Source organism: Ranitomeya variabilis, chromosome 1 (genome assembly GCF_051348905.1).
Source record: "Ranitomeya variabilis isolate aRanVar5 chromosome 1, aRanVar5.hap1, whole genome shotgun sequence".
NCBI classification, from domain to species: Eukaryota; Metazoa; Chordata; class Amphibia; order Anura; family Dendrobatidae; genus Ranitomeya; species Ranitomeya variabilis.
In genome coordinates, this window is record NC_135232.1 from 232,030,981 (window position 1) to 232,048,304 (window position 17,324).

The 17,324-nt window shown below is 48.5% G+C and overlaps 3 non-coding genes across 3 annotated transcripts; 1 reads left to right on the forward strand and 2 right to left on the reverse strand.

Moving 5' to 3' along the window:
* Positions 1-11,497: 11,497 nt before the first annotated feature.
* Positions 11,498-11,569, reverse strand: TRNAD-GUC (transfer RNA aspartic acid (anticodon GUC)). Its single transcript has one exon. It is a non-coding gene; the product is annotated as a tRNA-Asp (tRNA).
* A 151-nt stretch (positions 11,570-11,720) lies between these two features.
* On the reverse strand, positions 11,721-11,793 carry TRNAF-GAA (transfer RNA phenylalanine (anticodon GAA)). Its single transcript has one exon. It is a non-coding gene; the product is annotated as a tRNA-Phe (tRNA).
* Positions 11,794-12,125: 332 nt separating this feature from the next.
* On the forward strand, positions 12,126-12,197 carry TRNAA-UGC (transfer RNA alanine (anticodon UGC)). The gene has a single exon. It is a non-coding gene; the product is annotated as a tRNA-Ala (tRNA).
* Positions 12,198-17,324: the final 5,127 nt, after the last annotated feature.

A 17,324-nucleotide genomic window follows, 5' to 3' on the forward strand; every position in this document is an offset into this window, starting at 1 on the left:
AGGGTGGAAACCATAATTACAGAAAAAAGGCGAAACCAAAGTGGCCTAGCTGGCCCGATTATTAAGGGCGAACTCAGCCAAAGGCAAGAAGGACACCCAATCATCCTGATCAGCAGAAACAAAGCATCTCAGATATGTTTCCAAAGTCTGATTGGTTCGTTTGGTTTGGCCATTTGTCTGAGGATGGAAAGCAGAAGAAAAAGACAAATCAATGCCCATCTTAGCACAAAAGGACCGCCAAAATCTTGAAACAAACTGGGAACCTCTGTCCGACACGATGTTCTCCGGAATGCCATGTAAACGAACCACATGCTGGAAAAACAATGGAACCAAATCAGAGGAGGAAGGCAATTTAGGCAAAGGTACCAAATGGACCATCTTAGAGAAGCGATCACAAACCACCCAGATAACTGACATCCTCTGAGAGACAGGGAGATCTGAAATAAAATCCATGGAAATATGCGTCCAGGGCCTCTTCGGGACCGGCAAGGGCAAAAGCAACCCACTGGCACGAGAACAGCAGGGCTTAGCCCGAGCACAAGTCCCACAGGACTGCACAAAAGAACGCACATCTCGTGACAAGGAAGGCCACCAAAAGGATCTAGCCACCAAATCTCTGGTACCAAAGATTCCAGGATGACCAGCCAACACCGAACAATGAACCTCAGAGATAACTCTACTAGTCCATCTATCAGGGACAAACAGCTTCTCCGCTGGGCAACGGTCAGGTCTATCAGCCTGAAACTCCTGCAGCACCCGCCGCAAATCAGGGGAGATGGCAGACAAAATTACCCCCTCTTTGAGAATACCAGCCGGCTCAGGAACTCCCGGAGAATCAGGCACAAAACTCCTTGAAAGGGCATCAGCCTTCACATTCTTAGAACCCGGAAGGTACGAAGCCACAAAATTGAAGCGGGAGAAAAACAGCGACCATCAAGCCTGTCTAGGATTCAACCGCTTGGCAGACTCGAGATAAGTCAGATTCTTGTGATCCGTCAAGACCACCACGCGATGCTTGGCTCCTTCAAGCCAATGTCGCCACTCCTCAAACGCCCACTTCATAGCCAACAACTCTCGATTGCCCACATCATAATTGCGCTCAGCAGGCGAAAACTTTCTAGAAAAGAAAGCACATGGTTTCATCACAGAACCATCAGAACCTCTTTGAGACAAAACAGCCCCTGCTCCAATCTCAGAAGCATCCACCTCGACCTGAAACGGGAGCAAAACATCTGGCTGACACAACACAGGGGCAGAAGAAAAACGACGCTTCAGCTCCTGAAAAGCCTCAACGGCCGCAGAGGACCAATTGACCACATCCTGTCATGAATCCCAATGGCAAGGGATAGCACAGGACAAGCAAGGTACAAATATATAACGGACGAGCTCTAGGGTGATGGAACCTGGGCTGACCGCTGCCCTACGCCTGACAAACGCAACTAGAGATAGCCAGGGAGCGTGCCTACGTTGGTTCTAGATGCCACGCACCAGCCTAAGAGCTAACTAGTACTGCAGAGAAAATAAAGACCTCACTTGCCTCCAGAGGAACGAACCCCAAAAGGTATAGTTGCCCCCCACATGTATTGACGGTGAAATGAGAGGAAGGCACACACATAGAGATGATATATACAGGTTTAGCAAATTGAGGCCCGCTGTAAACTAGAAAGCAGAACGATACAAAAGGGGTCTGAGCGGTCAGCAAAAAACCCTAATCAAAAAAACCATCCTGAGATTACAAGAACCCATGTGCCAACTCATGGCACATGGGGAGAACCTCAGTCCACTAGAGCTACCAGCTAGCATAGAGACATAATAAGCAAGCTGGACAAAAAAAACCAAACAACTGAAAATCAGCACTTAGCTTATCCTGAAAGATCTGGGAGCAGGTAGGCAGGAACAAAACAGAGCACATCTGAATACATTGATAGCCGGCAAGGAAATGACAGAAAGGCCAGGTAAAATAGGAAACACCCAGCCTCTGATGGACAGGTGGAAACCAAAGGCCGCAACCCACCAAAGTCACCCAGTACCAGCAGTAACCACCAGAGGGAGCCCACAAACAGAATCCACAACAACATCCGCACCTTTCTTGGTCAAATCAGTCAATGGTTTAACAACACTAGAAAAATTAGCGATGAAGCGACGGTAAAAATTAGCAAAGCCCAGGAATTTCTGAAGGCTCTTCACAGAAGTAGGCTGAGTCCTATCATAAATGGCCTGAACTTTAACAGGGTCCATCTCGATAGTAGAAGGGGAAAAAATGAAGCCCAAAAAGGAAACCTTCTGAACTCCAAAGAGACACTTAGACCCCTTCACAAACAAGGAATTAGCACGAAGGACCTGGAACACCATTCTGACCTGCTTCACATGAGACTCCCAATCGTCCGAAAAGACCAAAATATCATCCAAATATACAATCATGAATCTATCCAGGTACTTTCGGAAGATGTCATGCATAAAGGACTGAAACACAGATGGAGCATTAGAAAGCCCGAATGGCATCACCAAGTACTCAAAATGGCCCTCGGGCGTATGAAATGCTGTTTTCCATTCGTCGCCCCGTTTAATACGCACAAGATTATACGCCCCTCGAAGATCTATCTTGGTGAACCAGCTAGCCCCCTTAATCCGAGCAAACAAATCAGACAGTAGCGGCAAAGGATACTGAAATTTGACGGTGATTTTATTGAGAAGGCGGTAATCTATACAAGGTCTCAGAGAACCATCCTTCTTGGCCACAAAAAAGAACCCTGCTCCCAACGGTGACGACGACGGGCGAATATGCCCTTTCTCCAAGGACTCCTTTATATAACTCCGCATTGCAGCGTGTTCTGGCACAGATAAATTGAACAGTCGGCCCTTCAGAAACTTACTACCAGGAATCAAATTAATAGCACAATTGCAATCCCTATGAGGAGGTAGGGCACTGGATTTGGGCTCATCAAATACATCCCGGTAATCTGACAAGAACTCAGGGACTTCAGAAGGATGGGAAGACGAAATAGACAACAATGGGACATCCCCATGTACCCCTTGACAACCCCAACTGGATACAGACATTGATTTCCAATCCAATACTGGATTATGGACCTGTAGCCATGGCAAACCCAAAACGACCACATCATGCAGATTATGCAACACCAAAAAGCGAATATCCTCCTGATGTGCAGGAGCCATGCACATGGTCAATTGAGTCCAGTACTGAGGCTTATTCTTGGCCAAAGGTGTAGCATCAATTCCTCTCAATGGAATAGGATACTGTAAGGGCTCCAAGAAAAAACCACAGCGCCTAGCAAACTCCAAGTCCATCAAATTCAGGGCAGCGCCTGAATCCACAAATGCCATAACAGAATAGGATGACAAAGAGCAAATCAGAGTAACGGACAAAAGAAATTTTGGCTGTAACGTACCAATGGTGGCAGACCTGGCGAACCGTTTAGTGCGCTTAGGACAATCAGAGATAGCATGAGTGGAGTCACCACAGTAGAAACACAGCCCATTCTGACGTCTGTACTCTTGCCGTTCAGCTCTGGTCAAGGTCCTGTCACACTGCATAGGCTCAGGCCTCTGCTCAGAAAACACCGCCAAATGGTGCACATTTTTGTGCTCACGTAAGCGTCGATCGATCTGAATGGCCAAGGACATAGACTCATTCAGACCAGCAGGCGTGGGGAATCCCACCATAACATCCTTAAGGGCTTCAGAAAGACCCTTTCTGAAAATTGCCGCCAGGGCACATTCATTCCACTGAGTAAGCACAGACCACTTTCTAAACTTCTGACAATATACCTCCGCTTCATCCTGACCCTGACACAAAGCCAGCAAAATTTTCTCTGCCTGATCCACTGAATCTGGTTCATCATAAAGCAATCCAAGCCCCAGAAAAAAACGCATCTGCATTACGCAATGCAGGATCTCCTGGCGCAAGGGAAAATGCCCAGTCTTGAGGGTCGCCACGCAGCAAAGAAATAATGATTTTTACTTGCTGAATGGGGTCACCAGAGGAGCGGGGTTTCAAAGCAAAAAACAGTCTACAATTATTTTTGAAATTCAGGAACTTAGATCTATCCCCAGAAAACAAATCAGGAATTGGAATTCTGGGTTCTAACATCGGGTTCTGAACTACATAATCTTGAATGCCTTGTACCCTTACAGTGAGTAGATCCACACAAGAGGACAGACCTTGAATGTCCATATCTACACCTGTGTCCTGAACCACCCAGAGATTTAGGGGAAAAGAGAAACAAAACACGCTGCAGAGGAAAAAAAGAAAATGGTCTCAGAACTTCTCTTATCCCTCTATTGAGATGCATTAACACTTTACGGGCCAGCTGTACTGTTATGATTGAACTGGTGGTTAGGAGCACTAGAAATGACCAGATGAGCAAACTAGTAATAGAGGACGAGCTCTGGGAAGTGGGAGCTCTGCTGACCGCAACCCCTAATCCTATCACAACAACTAGAAATAGCCGTGGAGCGTTCCTGACTCTGCCTAGACGCCTCTTCACAGCCTAAGAGCTAACTACCCCTAAAGATAGAAAATACAGCCTACCTTGCCTCAGAGAAATTCCCCAAAGAAATAGGCAGCCCCCCACATATATTGACTGTGAGTTAAGATGGAAGTCACAAACACAGGAATGAAATAGGTTTCAGCAAACGAGGCCAGACTTAACTAAATAGACTGAGGATAGAAAAGGTATCTTTGCGGTCAGCATAAAAAACTAACAAAAAACCACGCAGAGTGTGCAAAAGAGAGCACCGCACCGACTCACGGCGCGGTGGTGCCACTCTGCATCCCAGAGCTTCCAGCTAACAAGACAAAATCATAATAGCAAGCTGGACAAAAACATAATGGTAACAAATAAGCTAGCAGGGACTTAGCTTTTGCTGAAGTAGACAGGTCATCTGAAAGATCCAAGAAAACTGAACCAGTACTAGGACATTGAGAGCTGGCATCAAGTAACGATCTGACTGGAGTTAAATAGAGCAGCCAACCAAGGCCTAAACGAGATCAGCTGGAGAAGGAACCTCAGAACCAGCAGCTCCACTCACAGCCACCAGAGGGAGTCCATGGACAGAACTCGCCGAAGTACCATTCATAACCACAGGAGGGAGTTCGAGAACAGAATTCACAACACAGAACGCTGGACACACTGGGGCAGAACGGCTGGACACACTGGGGCAGAACGCTGGACACACTGGGGCAGAACGCTGGACACACTGGGGCAGAACGCTGGACACACTGGGGCAGAACGGCTGGACACACTGGGGCAGAACGGCTGGACACACTGGGGCAGAACGGCTAGACACACTGGGGCAGAACGCTGGACACACTGGGGCAGAACACTGGGGCAGAACGCTGGACACACTGGGGCAGAACGCTGGACACACTGGGGCAGAACACTGGGGCAGAACGGCTGGACACACTGGGGCAGAACAGCTGGACACACTGGGGCAAAACGGCTGGACACACTGGGGCAGAACGGCTGGACACACTGGGGCAGAACGGCTGGACACACTGGGGCAGAACTGTTATGATTGAACTGGTGGTTAGGAGCACTAGAAATGACCAGATGAGCAAACTAGTAATAGAGGACGAGCTCTGGGAAGTGGGAGCTCTGCTGACCGCAACCCCTAATCCTATCACAACAACTAGAAATAGCCGTGGAGCGTTCCTGACTCTGCCTAGACGCCTCTTCACAGCCTAAGAGCTAACTACCCCTAAAGATAGAAAATACAGCCTACCTTGCCTCAGAGAAATTCCCCAAAGAAATAGGCAGCCCCCCACATATATTGACTGTGAGTTAAGATGGAAGTCACAAACACAGGAATGAAATAGATTTCAGCAAACGAGGCCAGACTTAACTAAATAGACTGAGGATAGAAAAGGTATCTTTGCGGTCAGCATAAAAAACTAACAAAAAACCACGCAGAGTGTGCAAAAGAGAGCACCGCACCGACTCACGGCGCGGTGGTGCCACTCTGCATCCCAGAGCTTCCAGCTAACAAGACAAAATCATAATAGCAAGCTGGACAAAAACATAATGGTAACAAATAAGCTAGCAGGGACTTAGCTTTTGCTGAAGTAGACAGGTCATCTGAAAGATCCAAGAAAACTGAACCAGTACTAGGACATTGAGAGCTGGCATCAGGTAACGATCTGACTGGAGTTAAATAGAGCAGCCAACCAAGGCCTAAACGAGATCAGCTGGAGAAGGAACCTCAGAACCAGCAGCTCTACTCACAGCCACCAGAGGGAGTCCATGGACAGAACTCGCCGAAGTACCATTCATAACCACAGGAGGGAGTTCGAGAACAGAATTCACAACACAGAACGCTGGACACACTGGGGCAGAACGGCTGGACACACTGGGGCAGAACGCTGGACACACTGGGGCAGAACGCTGGACACACTGGGGCAGAACGCTGGACACACTGGGGCAGAACGGCTGGACACACGGGGCAGAACGGCTGGACACACTGGGGCAGAACGGCTAGACACACTGGGGCAGAACGCTGGACACACTGGGGCAGAACACTGGGGCAGAACGCTGGACACACTGGGGCAGAACGCTGGACACACTGGGGCAGAACACTGGGGCAGAACGGCTGGACACACTGGGGCAGAACGGCTGGACACACTAGGGCAGAACGACTGGACACACTGGGGCAGAACACTGGACACACTAGGGCAGAACACTGGGGCAGAACGGCTTGACACACTGGGGCAGAACAGCTGGACACACTGGGGCAGAACGGCTGGACACACTGGGGCAGAATGGCTGGACACACTGGGGCAGAACGGCTGGACACACTGGGGCAGAACGCTGGACACACTGGGGCAGAACACTGGGGCAGAACGCTGGACACACTGGGGCAGAACACTGGGGCAGAACGCTGGACACACTGGGGCAGAACGCTGGACACACTGGGGCAGAACACTGGGGCAGAACGGCTGGACACACTGGGGCAGAATGGCTGGACACACTGGGGCAGAACGCTGGACACACTGGGGCAGAACGCTGGACACACTGGGGCAAAACGGCTGGACACACTGGGGCAGAACGCTGGACACACTGGGGCAGAACGGCTGGACACACTAGGGCAGAACGGCTGGACACAGTGGGGCAGAACGCTGGACACACTGGGGCAGAACACTGGGGCAGAACGGCTTGACACACTGGGGCAGAACAGCTGGACACACTGGGGCAGAACGGTTGGACACACTGGGGCAGAACACTGGGGCAGAACGGCTGGACACACTGGGGCAGAACGGCTGGACACACTAGGGCAGAATGCTGGACACACTGGGGCAGAACGCTGGACACACTGGGGCAGAACGCTGGACACACTGGGGCAAAACGGCTGGACACACTGGGGCAGAACGCTGGACACACTGGGGCAGAACGCTGGACACACTGAGGCAGAACACTGGGGCAGAACGCTGGACACACTGGGGCAGAACGGCTGGACACACTGGGGCAGAACGGCTGGACACACTGGGACAGAACGCTGGACACACTGGGGCCGAACACTGGGGCAGAACGCTGGACACACTGGGGCAGAACGCTGGACACACTGGGGCAGAACGGCTGGACACACTGGGGCAGAACGGCTGGACACACTGGGGCAGAATGGCTGGACACACGGGCAGAACACTGGGGCAGAACGCTGGACACACTGGGGCAGAACGGCTGGACACACTGGGGCAGAATGGCTGGACACACTGTGGCAGAACGGCTGGACACACTGGGGCAGAACGGCTGGACACACTGGGCAGAACACTGGGGCAGAACGCTGGACACACTGGGGCAGAACGGCTGGACACACTGGGGCAGAATGGCTGGACACACTGGGGCAGAACGGCTGGACACACTGGGGCAGAACGGCTGGACACACTGGGGCAGAACGGCTGGACACACTGGGGCAGAACACTGGGGCAGAACGCTGGACACACTGGGGCAGAACGGCTGGACACACTGGGGCAGAACGGCTGGACACACTGGGGCAGAACGGCTGGACACACTGAGGCAGAACGGCTGGACACACTGGGGCAGAACGGCTGGACACACTGGGGCAGAACGGCTGGACAAACTGGGGCAGAATGGCTGGACACACTGGGGCAGAACATTGGACACACTGGGGCAGAACGCTGGACACACAGGGGCATGACTGGAGACACTGGGGCATGACTGGAGACACTGGGGCATGACTGGAGACACTGGGGGCATGATTGGAGACGGGGCAGAATGGTGATACGGGCATGATTGGAGACACTGGTGTTGTGAATTCCGTTCTCGAACTCCCTCCTGTGGTCATGAATGGTACTTCGGCGAGTTCTGTCCATGGACTCCCTCTGGTGGCTGTGAGTGGAACTGCTGGTTCTTGAGGTTGCTTCCTCAGCTGCCCTCGTTTGCGGCTAGGCTGGCTTCTCTATTTAACTCCACTCAGATCTGTCAATGTGTCGGTACTGGTTCAGATCTCTCTCGGATCTTTCTGATGACCTGTCTACTCCAGCAGAAGCTAAGTCCCTGCTAGTTCATTTGTTGTTCATTGTGTACTGAATATATTTCTTAGTACTTGCTAAGTTCTAGTCCAGCTTGCTAACATGATATTGCCTTGCTAGCTGGAAGCTCTGGGGTGCAGAGTGGCACCTTCGCACCGTGAGTCGGTGCGGGGGTCTTTTTGCACACTCTGCGTGGCTTTTTGTAGTTTTTTTGTGCTGACCGCATAGATCCCTTTCCTATCCTCTGTCTATTTAATGAAGACTGGCCTCCTTTGCTGAAACCTGTTTCATTCCTGTGTTTGTGACTTTCCTCTTAACTCACAGTCAATATTTGTGGGGGGCTGCCTTTTCCTTTGGGGAATTTCTCTGAGGCAAGGTAAGGCTTTATTTCCTATCTTTAGGGGTAGTTAGCTCTTAGGCTGTGAAGAGGCGTCTAGGGAGAGTTAGGTACGCTCCACAGCTATTTCTAGTGTGTGTGATAGGATTAGGGTTTGCGGTCAGCAGAGATCCCACTTCCCAGAGCTTGTCCTGTCGTCTAGTTTAACCATCAGGTCATTCCAGGTGCTCCTAACCACCAGGTCCATAACACACTGGAGGCAGGATTGGAGACGGATGGGGCAGGATGCATACGATGGAGACAGATGGGGCAGGATCGGGAGATCATATGGGGCAGGATGGATACTCATTAGGGCAGGATGGGAGAACATATGTCGCCAGGAATGAGACACACGGGGGCTAGGATGGCGAATATTATTACCATAGGGGCTAATTAAGGGATATTATTACTGCAGTGATGTATTTATTTTATTTTTTGAGTACACTGTTTTAAATGGAGGGGCGGTCCTATTACTGTGTAGAGTGATACTATGTCGCCTTCTTCATGTGGTGTAATGTAGAAGTTGGGAAAATTAAGTAATGTGTTCTGCAAGTGGAACTCGAGATAACTGTGTTATTTCCTGCAGAGACGAGTCCTGGCTGGATGAAGTTATGGCGGTCTGTGCGGGATGAAAGATGAAGGACTTCACCTAGAGACGTCACTGGTGAGTCAGTGTGTTACCTATACACTGACACTATGCACTGTATACTATATACAGAGGTCCTGTGTATAATGTCACCGGTGATCACTGGATTACCTATACACTATATACAGAGCTCTTGTGTATAATGTCACTGGTGATCACTGTATTACCTCTACACAGACACTGCATACTAAGTACAGATCTCCTGTGTATAATGGCACTTATGGTGATAGTATTGTGTTTTTTTTTATTATTGATCAGTATTGTAGTATTCAGTCACTATGTGGTGGTAATATGTGGTCTGGTCATGATGTTGTGGTATTTGTTCCTTGTATTTGATATTATTCGATCACTGTGGTGGTAATATGTCATCTGGTCATGGTGCTGTGGTATTTGCTCCTTGTATGTGGTATTATAGGTCATTTTAAAAATTGAAAAATAAATAAAAATATACCTAAATTGTATTGCATATTTTAACAAATATTTAATAGGTTACAGTAGAGTAGGGCCCGGCCAAAAGTGTCTACCTTGTCATTTTGGTGTCTTAAAAAATCTTTTGGCCAAAACAAAAGCTGCCGGCTATATGTGTGACCTGGTGATGGGAACTGTCAATGTGTGATAGGTGAAGTGGAGATTTTCCAAGAGAGAGCTGTGGGACTGTGGACAGTTTGAGGGGTGGGGCGTGGAGGCGGGGCTGGGGTGGAGCCTGGGCGGAGTCTCAAGGGGGCCCCGGAAATTTTGCCAGTATGGGGCCCTGAAATTTCTAGTGGCAGCCCTGTTTAGACATGCCCACTAAAGACACACCCTCCTGGAAATATCAAACGCATGCACATAAAAAGCGCAAACACATGTATAAACGCATGCAAACGCTACATTTTTTTTTACCATCATGTGTAAGCTGATGCGGATAAAAACGCTGCGTTATCAGGCTATGTGCACACGTAGGTCGGGTCCTCTGCAGGTTCTCCCGCAGCGGATTTGATAAATCTGCAGGGCAAGACCGCTGCGGTTATCCCTGCAGATTTATCGCGGTTTGTTTTGCGGTTTCCGCTGCAGGTTTACTCCTATACTATTGATGCTGCATATGCAGCAATATGCAGCATCAATAGTAATGTTAAAAATAATAAAAAAAAATGGTTTATACTCACCCTCTGATGTCCTGGTTCCAAAGATGCTGTGCGAGAAGGACCTTCGTGACGTCACGGTCATGTGACCGCGACGTCACGGTCATGTGACCGCGACGTCACGGTCATGTGACCGAGACGTCACGGTCATGTGACTGAGACGTCACCGCAGGTCCTGCTCGCACAGCAACCCTGCGACCGGACGGCCGCGTGCAGCGCTGAGAGGTAAGTATATCATTATTATTTATTTTAATTCTTTTTTTTTTTACACAAATATGGTTCCCAGGGCCTGGAGGAGAGTCTTCTCTCCTCCACCCCGGGTACCATCTGCACATGATCCGCTTACTTCCCGCATCGTGGGCACAGCCCCATGCGGGAAGTTAGCGGATCAATGCATTCCTATGTGTGCAGAATCGCAGCGATTCTGCACAAAGAAGTGACATGCTGCGGAATGTAAACCGCTGCGTTTCTGCGCGGTTTTTCCCGCAGCATGTGCACAGTGGATTGCGGTTTCCATAGGGTTTAGATGTAAATGTAAACGCAATGGAAACTGCTGTGGACCCGCAGTTGCAGAAACGCTGCGGATCCGCGGTAAAACCCGCAAAGTGTGAACATGGCCTCAGACGTTTGCATGCGTTTTTGCATGCGGTTGCGGACGATACGCTGTTGACTTAACCACAAATGTGAAACTAGCCTTACTTATGCCAAATGAATTGAGTTGTCTCAGTGAAAAAAAAGGTAAAATTGTAAGCCCGGTGTAAACAGTGTGAGTGAGCAGTGCAGCGTCAATCGGTTGAAAAGTAATTGCAGAAAAATAAAAATTGAATTATAAAAAAAATTTACACAACCTCCCCGTCGGGGAATCGAACCCCGGTCTCCCGCGTGACAGGCGGGGATACTTACCACTATACTAACGAGGAATGGCTTGAGCATGCTCTGGAGTCTGTGTACTGATATCAAACAACCAAACAGAAGTGAAACTACAAAATTTACCTGTGAATAGTTGTTTTTCTCTTGAATCCATGTGGAGCTGAAGAGATTACAGTAAATAACAGTAATTGGCAAAACAACTGCCGAAACCCGGGATCGAACCAGGGACCTTTAGATCTTCAGTCTAACGCTCTCCCAACTGAGCTATTTCGGCCATGTTGTTTTGTGTGACGCCAGATTCTATCAATCGACAGGTATTCTGACTGCCAAACTACATCACTTTACAAGAATAATCCATACATGTATATTTATGTTTTGAGTTCAGCATTGACTTTTTTTTTTTTTTTTTTTTACAAGAGAAAGGAAAGCTTTAATCTTCCCCATCAGGGTTTGCTTCCCTGGTCTCCCGCGTGACAGGTGTGGATACTTACCACTATACTAACGAGGACTGGATCTCTGCTATAATTTTCATTGTCTCCTGCCATATACATCAGCCTAGTTCTCGCAGTTTCCAATACAGTTACTGTGCATAAGCACACAGGCAAAGGGGATGTAGCTCAGTGGTAGAGCGCATGCTTTGCATGTATGAGGCCCCGGGTTCAATCCCCGGCATCTCCAGGGAAATTTTTTTTTCTTTAAAAAAAAATAACAAGAACATGCACTTCTGGCGGGACTTCTGCTTTCACTTCTTTTTTGCATTTAAGGGTTCGTCCAATACTCGGTCAACTGTATCCCTATGTCCACCCCAGTGTGATGGTTTGATATATTTCTATGCAGCTGCCATGTCATGAGAGGTGCTGGGCCAGTCCAAGGATTGCGATGCGATGTCACGCAATCCCTGCAGCCAATCAGTGCTGGTGTCACTCTACTCTCCTTCCAATAAAATCAAGACATCAATAGGAAGTGAGCGCTGCTGCTCTCTCACTTTCTCCAAATGTCAATTACGACAGTAGTACAGTGAAGCCACTGCTTATTGGCTGCAGCGATCACGTGACATAACGATGTGACGCAATCCTCAGGAGAGCCAGTGCCGACACCAAATGTGAGTTTAAGGCCATGTTCACACGTTCCTGATTTCCCTGCTGTTTTTCTGCACTAAAAACCGCAGCTCTTGGCAGAAAACGCAGGTGCGGTTTTTGGTGCGGTTTTTGATGCGGTTTTTAGTGCGGTTTTTTATGCAGTTTTCTCTGCAGATTGTCTGTGTTTGACACAAATAAAGGTTTAACTGCAGTGGGGAAAAAAAAAAAAAAAGAAATGATGTCATTTCCTTGTCCAACCCTTTTCTTCTTCCATCCTCCATTTTGGGACTAAACACCAAAATGAGTGGACGTGTTTTGAATGACAGCGCTCCGCAGAGTGCTGTGCGTAGGCCAGATCACAGCCCGCGGATCCAGCTCTATCCAGCTATTTAAGTGCCACGTATTTAAGGCTACGTTCACATTTGCGTTGTGCGCCGCAGCGTCGGCGACGCAACGCACAACGCAAACAAAAACGCAGCAAAACGCATGCACAACGTTGCGTTTTGCGACGCATGCGTCCTTTTTTTGGTTGATTTTGGACGCAGCAAAAATGCAACTTGCTGCGTCCTCTGCGCCCGGACTCGTGCGCTGCAGGGACGCATGCGTCGCAAAACGCAAGTGCAACGCATGTCCATGCGCCCCCATGTTAAATATAGGGGCGCATGACGCATGCGGCGACGCTGCGGCGCCCGACGCTGCGGCGCAGACCGCAAATGTGAACGTAGACTTAGTGCCACATATCACGTATTTCAGTGCCACGTATTTAAGTGCCACGTATTTAAGTGCCACGTATCACGTATTTCAGTGCCACGTATTTAAGTGCCACGCATCACGTATTTAAGTGCCACGTATCACGTATTTCAGTGCCACGTATCACGAATTTCAGTGCCACATATCACGAATTTCAGTGCCACGTATCACGAATTTCAGTGCCACGTATTTAAGTGCCACGTATTTCAGTGCCACGTATTTAAGTGCCACGTATTTAAGTACCACGTATCACATATTTAAGTGCCACGTATTTAAGTGCCACGTATCACATATTTAAGTGCCACGTATTTCAGTTGCACGTATTTTTGCTATTGTAAGGTGGCATTAATCCCGGTTAATAATGGAGAGGCGTCAATAAGACGCCTCTCCATTATTAATGCTATTAAAATGATCAAAAAAATATAGAAGGACCCCCCCCCCCCCCCCAAAAAAAAAAAAAAAAAAAAAAAAAAAAAAAAATGACATAGGGTCCCCCTATATTTTTAGGCCAGAAAGGCTAGGCAGACTGCTGCGGGCCAATATTTGTGGCCTGGGAAGGGGTTAAAATACCCATGGCTGTTCCCAGGCCATGAATATGAAGCCCACAGCTGTCTGCGTAGCCTTTCTGGCTCAGAAATAAAGGGAGAGCCCCCCCCAAAAAAAGTGTTGGGGTCCCCCTATATTTTTAGGGCAGAAAGGCTATGCAGACAGCTGTGGGCTTATATTCATAGCCTAGGAAAGGGGCCATGGATATTTGCCCCCCCCCTGGCTACAAATATAAGCCCGCAGCCGCCCCAGAAAAGGCGCATCAAAGTGATGTGCCAATTCCGGCACTTAGCCCCTCTCTTCCCACTCCCGTGTAGCGGTGGGATATGGGGTAATGAGGGGTTAATGCCACCTTGCTATTGTAAGGTTGCATTAAACCCGGTTAATAATGGAGAGGCGTCAATAAGACGCCTCTCCATTATTAATCCAATGAAAGGGTTAAAAAAAACCCACAAACACTAGAAAAAAAATATTTTAATGAAATAAAGACACCCACTTTTTGACCATATTTTATTGTACGCTCAATCCGTCCTGAAGACCCTCGACCTGAAAAAGACGCAAAATAAAAAAACAAATTCATACTCCCTGGCCCTGTCCGCAGAAATCCATCGAGGGTCCCACGAAGATCTTCCATGGAGAACAGACACATCCAGAGATATGTCTGCTCTCCACGGCTGCAGCAACACACTGACAGGAGCCATAGTTCCTGTCGGTGTGTCACTGCGCATGCGCGAGCGAGTTTACCGGCGGTCATTGACCCCGGCACTCTCGCTTAACGGCAGTGCTGCGTGGGAAAGTTCAACGCAGCTGTACTGCCGTTAACCGAGACGCCGGAGCCATTGAACTCCGGAACAGTACACGATACACTGCTAGGAGCTTCGCTCCTGGCAGTGTATCGCCGGAGAGCAGCCGATCGGCGTGGGACACTCGTTTTATGGATTCTGCGGACAGGGAGTATGAATTTGATTTTTTATTTTGGGATTTTTTCTAGGGGATCGAGGGCTTCGCCTACCAGTGTGCTGTTGGTGAGTATATACTCTGTGTTATGTGTTGTATGTACTGTGTGTCATGTATGTGTATTGTGTGTGTTTTGTGTAACTTTACAACTGTGCTAAGTCGCCGGACACAGGGACAACTCTCCCATCCTAATACCGGATGGGAGTAGTAGTCCCATACGGCGACTTAGCACAATGGTGGCACTAGCGTCGCATGGCGACACACACACACACACACACACACACACATACCAAATCTATCAAACAGCCGACATCGATCCCCATGCGACGGTATGCCTCCGTCACTTCGGAACACACTCCGCCCAAGCACTTCCGCCCACGAACTTCCGCCCGCTTCCCCGCACTTCCTGCTGCAGCGGTTTCTCCACCCATAACCGCAATAAAACCCGCAGATATATTTTTGATCTGCGGGTTTTACTGCGGGTTTGACCTCACAATGGAGGTCTATGGGTGCAGAACCGCTGCAGTTCCGCACAAAGAAGTGACATGGTCCTTCTTTTTTACCGCAGCTATTCAGCGCGGCTTTTTTAGTGAATTTCAGGATCATGTGCACAGCGTTTCCTGTTATCCATAGGGTTACATTGTACTGTACCCTGCATGGAAAACAGCTGCGGACCCGCAGCGGCAAAATCGCTGCGGTTCCGCGGTAAAAAACGCATTGTGTGAACATGGCCTAAATGTTATTTTACTGGGGGGGGGGGGGGGAACAGAAGGATTAAGAAAAGGTTGTCCGAGTATGGGAAACTCCTTTAAAGGATTTGGATGGTAAAAACAACTTTCATTCCCATTTGATTGGATTGGCAGTAGACGTGCTCGACCACCACTCCTCCATTCATTCCCGATGGGCCTTCTAAACGCAGTGCTCAGCTGTTTCTGGCAGCTCTATAGCAAATAATGGAGTGGCCGTTCGCCGCTCCATTTTGTAATGGAGAGAAAAGTGCCCCAATAGGTGTAATTCCCCCATCTACCAAAAAGGGTTTTAACTCAGCCTTAGGCCTCTTTCACACATCCGTTTTTGAGAATCAGTCACAACCCGTCAGTCTTGAAAAGACGGATCCTGTGCAGATTGTAAAAAACTGATGCACTGGATCCGCTTTTTTTACGGATCCGTTGAAGTAGTTCCAGCCGAGAGAGAATTTTCCCCTGAATGGAAATCCTTTCAGGCATGCTCAGTTTCAAAAAACTTAATCCATCGCTGGATTCCGTTTTTTTGACGGTCAGCGATGGATCCTGCATCCATTGGCTTCCATTATAGCCAACGATGTACAGCACAGGATCCGCCGCTGGGCGAACTTACGACGTACACAAAAACGTTTCTATGTGCGCTGTCTCTGCCCGACAGACACAGAATTTATGACGGATCCGTCATACGACGGATGAAATGGATGGCCATCCGTCACAATCCGTCGCTAATACAAGGCTATCAGAAAAAAAACAGATCCAGCAGCAACATTTGCTGGATCCGTTTTTTTTACAAAACGACAGATTTGGACGTAAACAAAAAGACTGAAGTGTGAAAGAGGCCTTAGACACAAAGGTTAAAATAACCTAAAGCTGATCATACACACGTGATAGCTGTGAGATACTCGTTTGGCTAAAAGCTTTATCTGCCAACTCCCCAATACGTGTGAGTAGTTGACTTGGTAAAGAATTCTTATGTTTCAAATAGAAGAGCAAGAGAAAGGAGCAGCAGCTTATATCTGTGGGCACAAAAGGGTCTGACATTGGTATTCAAACAGCACATTACCTATTGGAGGGGTCTCGGGAGACCCCCCCCCCTTATATGTATAGATGGTCAGTTGCTGCACTAAGGTGCACTAAGGTGCTGTACTCTTGCTGCTTATGGACAAGTTATTTCCACACAACGTCCTCCCTCATCAGACAGCATGCTCTGCAGGAGAGGAAACGTGATCACCTACACCACCACAGCTCTTGACAATGGACGCTCTCCTGTGGAACTCACTCGAACAGGCAGGACAGAAAGGAAACCAATTAACACATGCCTGGTGAGCTGTGTTAAATTTGGCATGAAACATTCACCATAAAATGTGAAACTATTTGCACAATTTTTGCTTAGTTGTAAATTAATGTCTTCTTTCACAAATATGTAATATATATCTTCCCTATGTGCTACCACTACTCCTAATGTAGAATGTCCTAACATGTCTGATTTCTAAATACAAGGGAAGGAGGACATAACGTGTACACCTATGCCAGCGATTGCAAACCTTTTAGAAACCAAGTGCCCAAAATGCAACCCAAAACCCACTTATCGCACAGTGCCTACATGGCAATTTAACCTGAATTCTTTCAGTTTCTAAAAACATTTAGCAAACAGACGGAAGCAGCAGAAAGCAGCCACAGACAGGAGCAGGGGTACCAAATGGCAGATATAAAGGATATCAGGCTTCCTG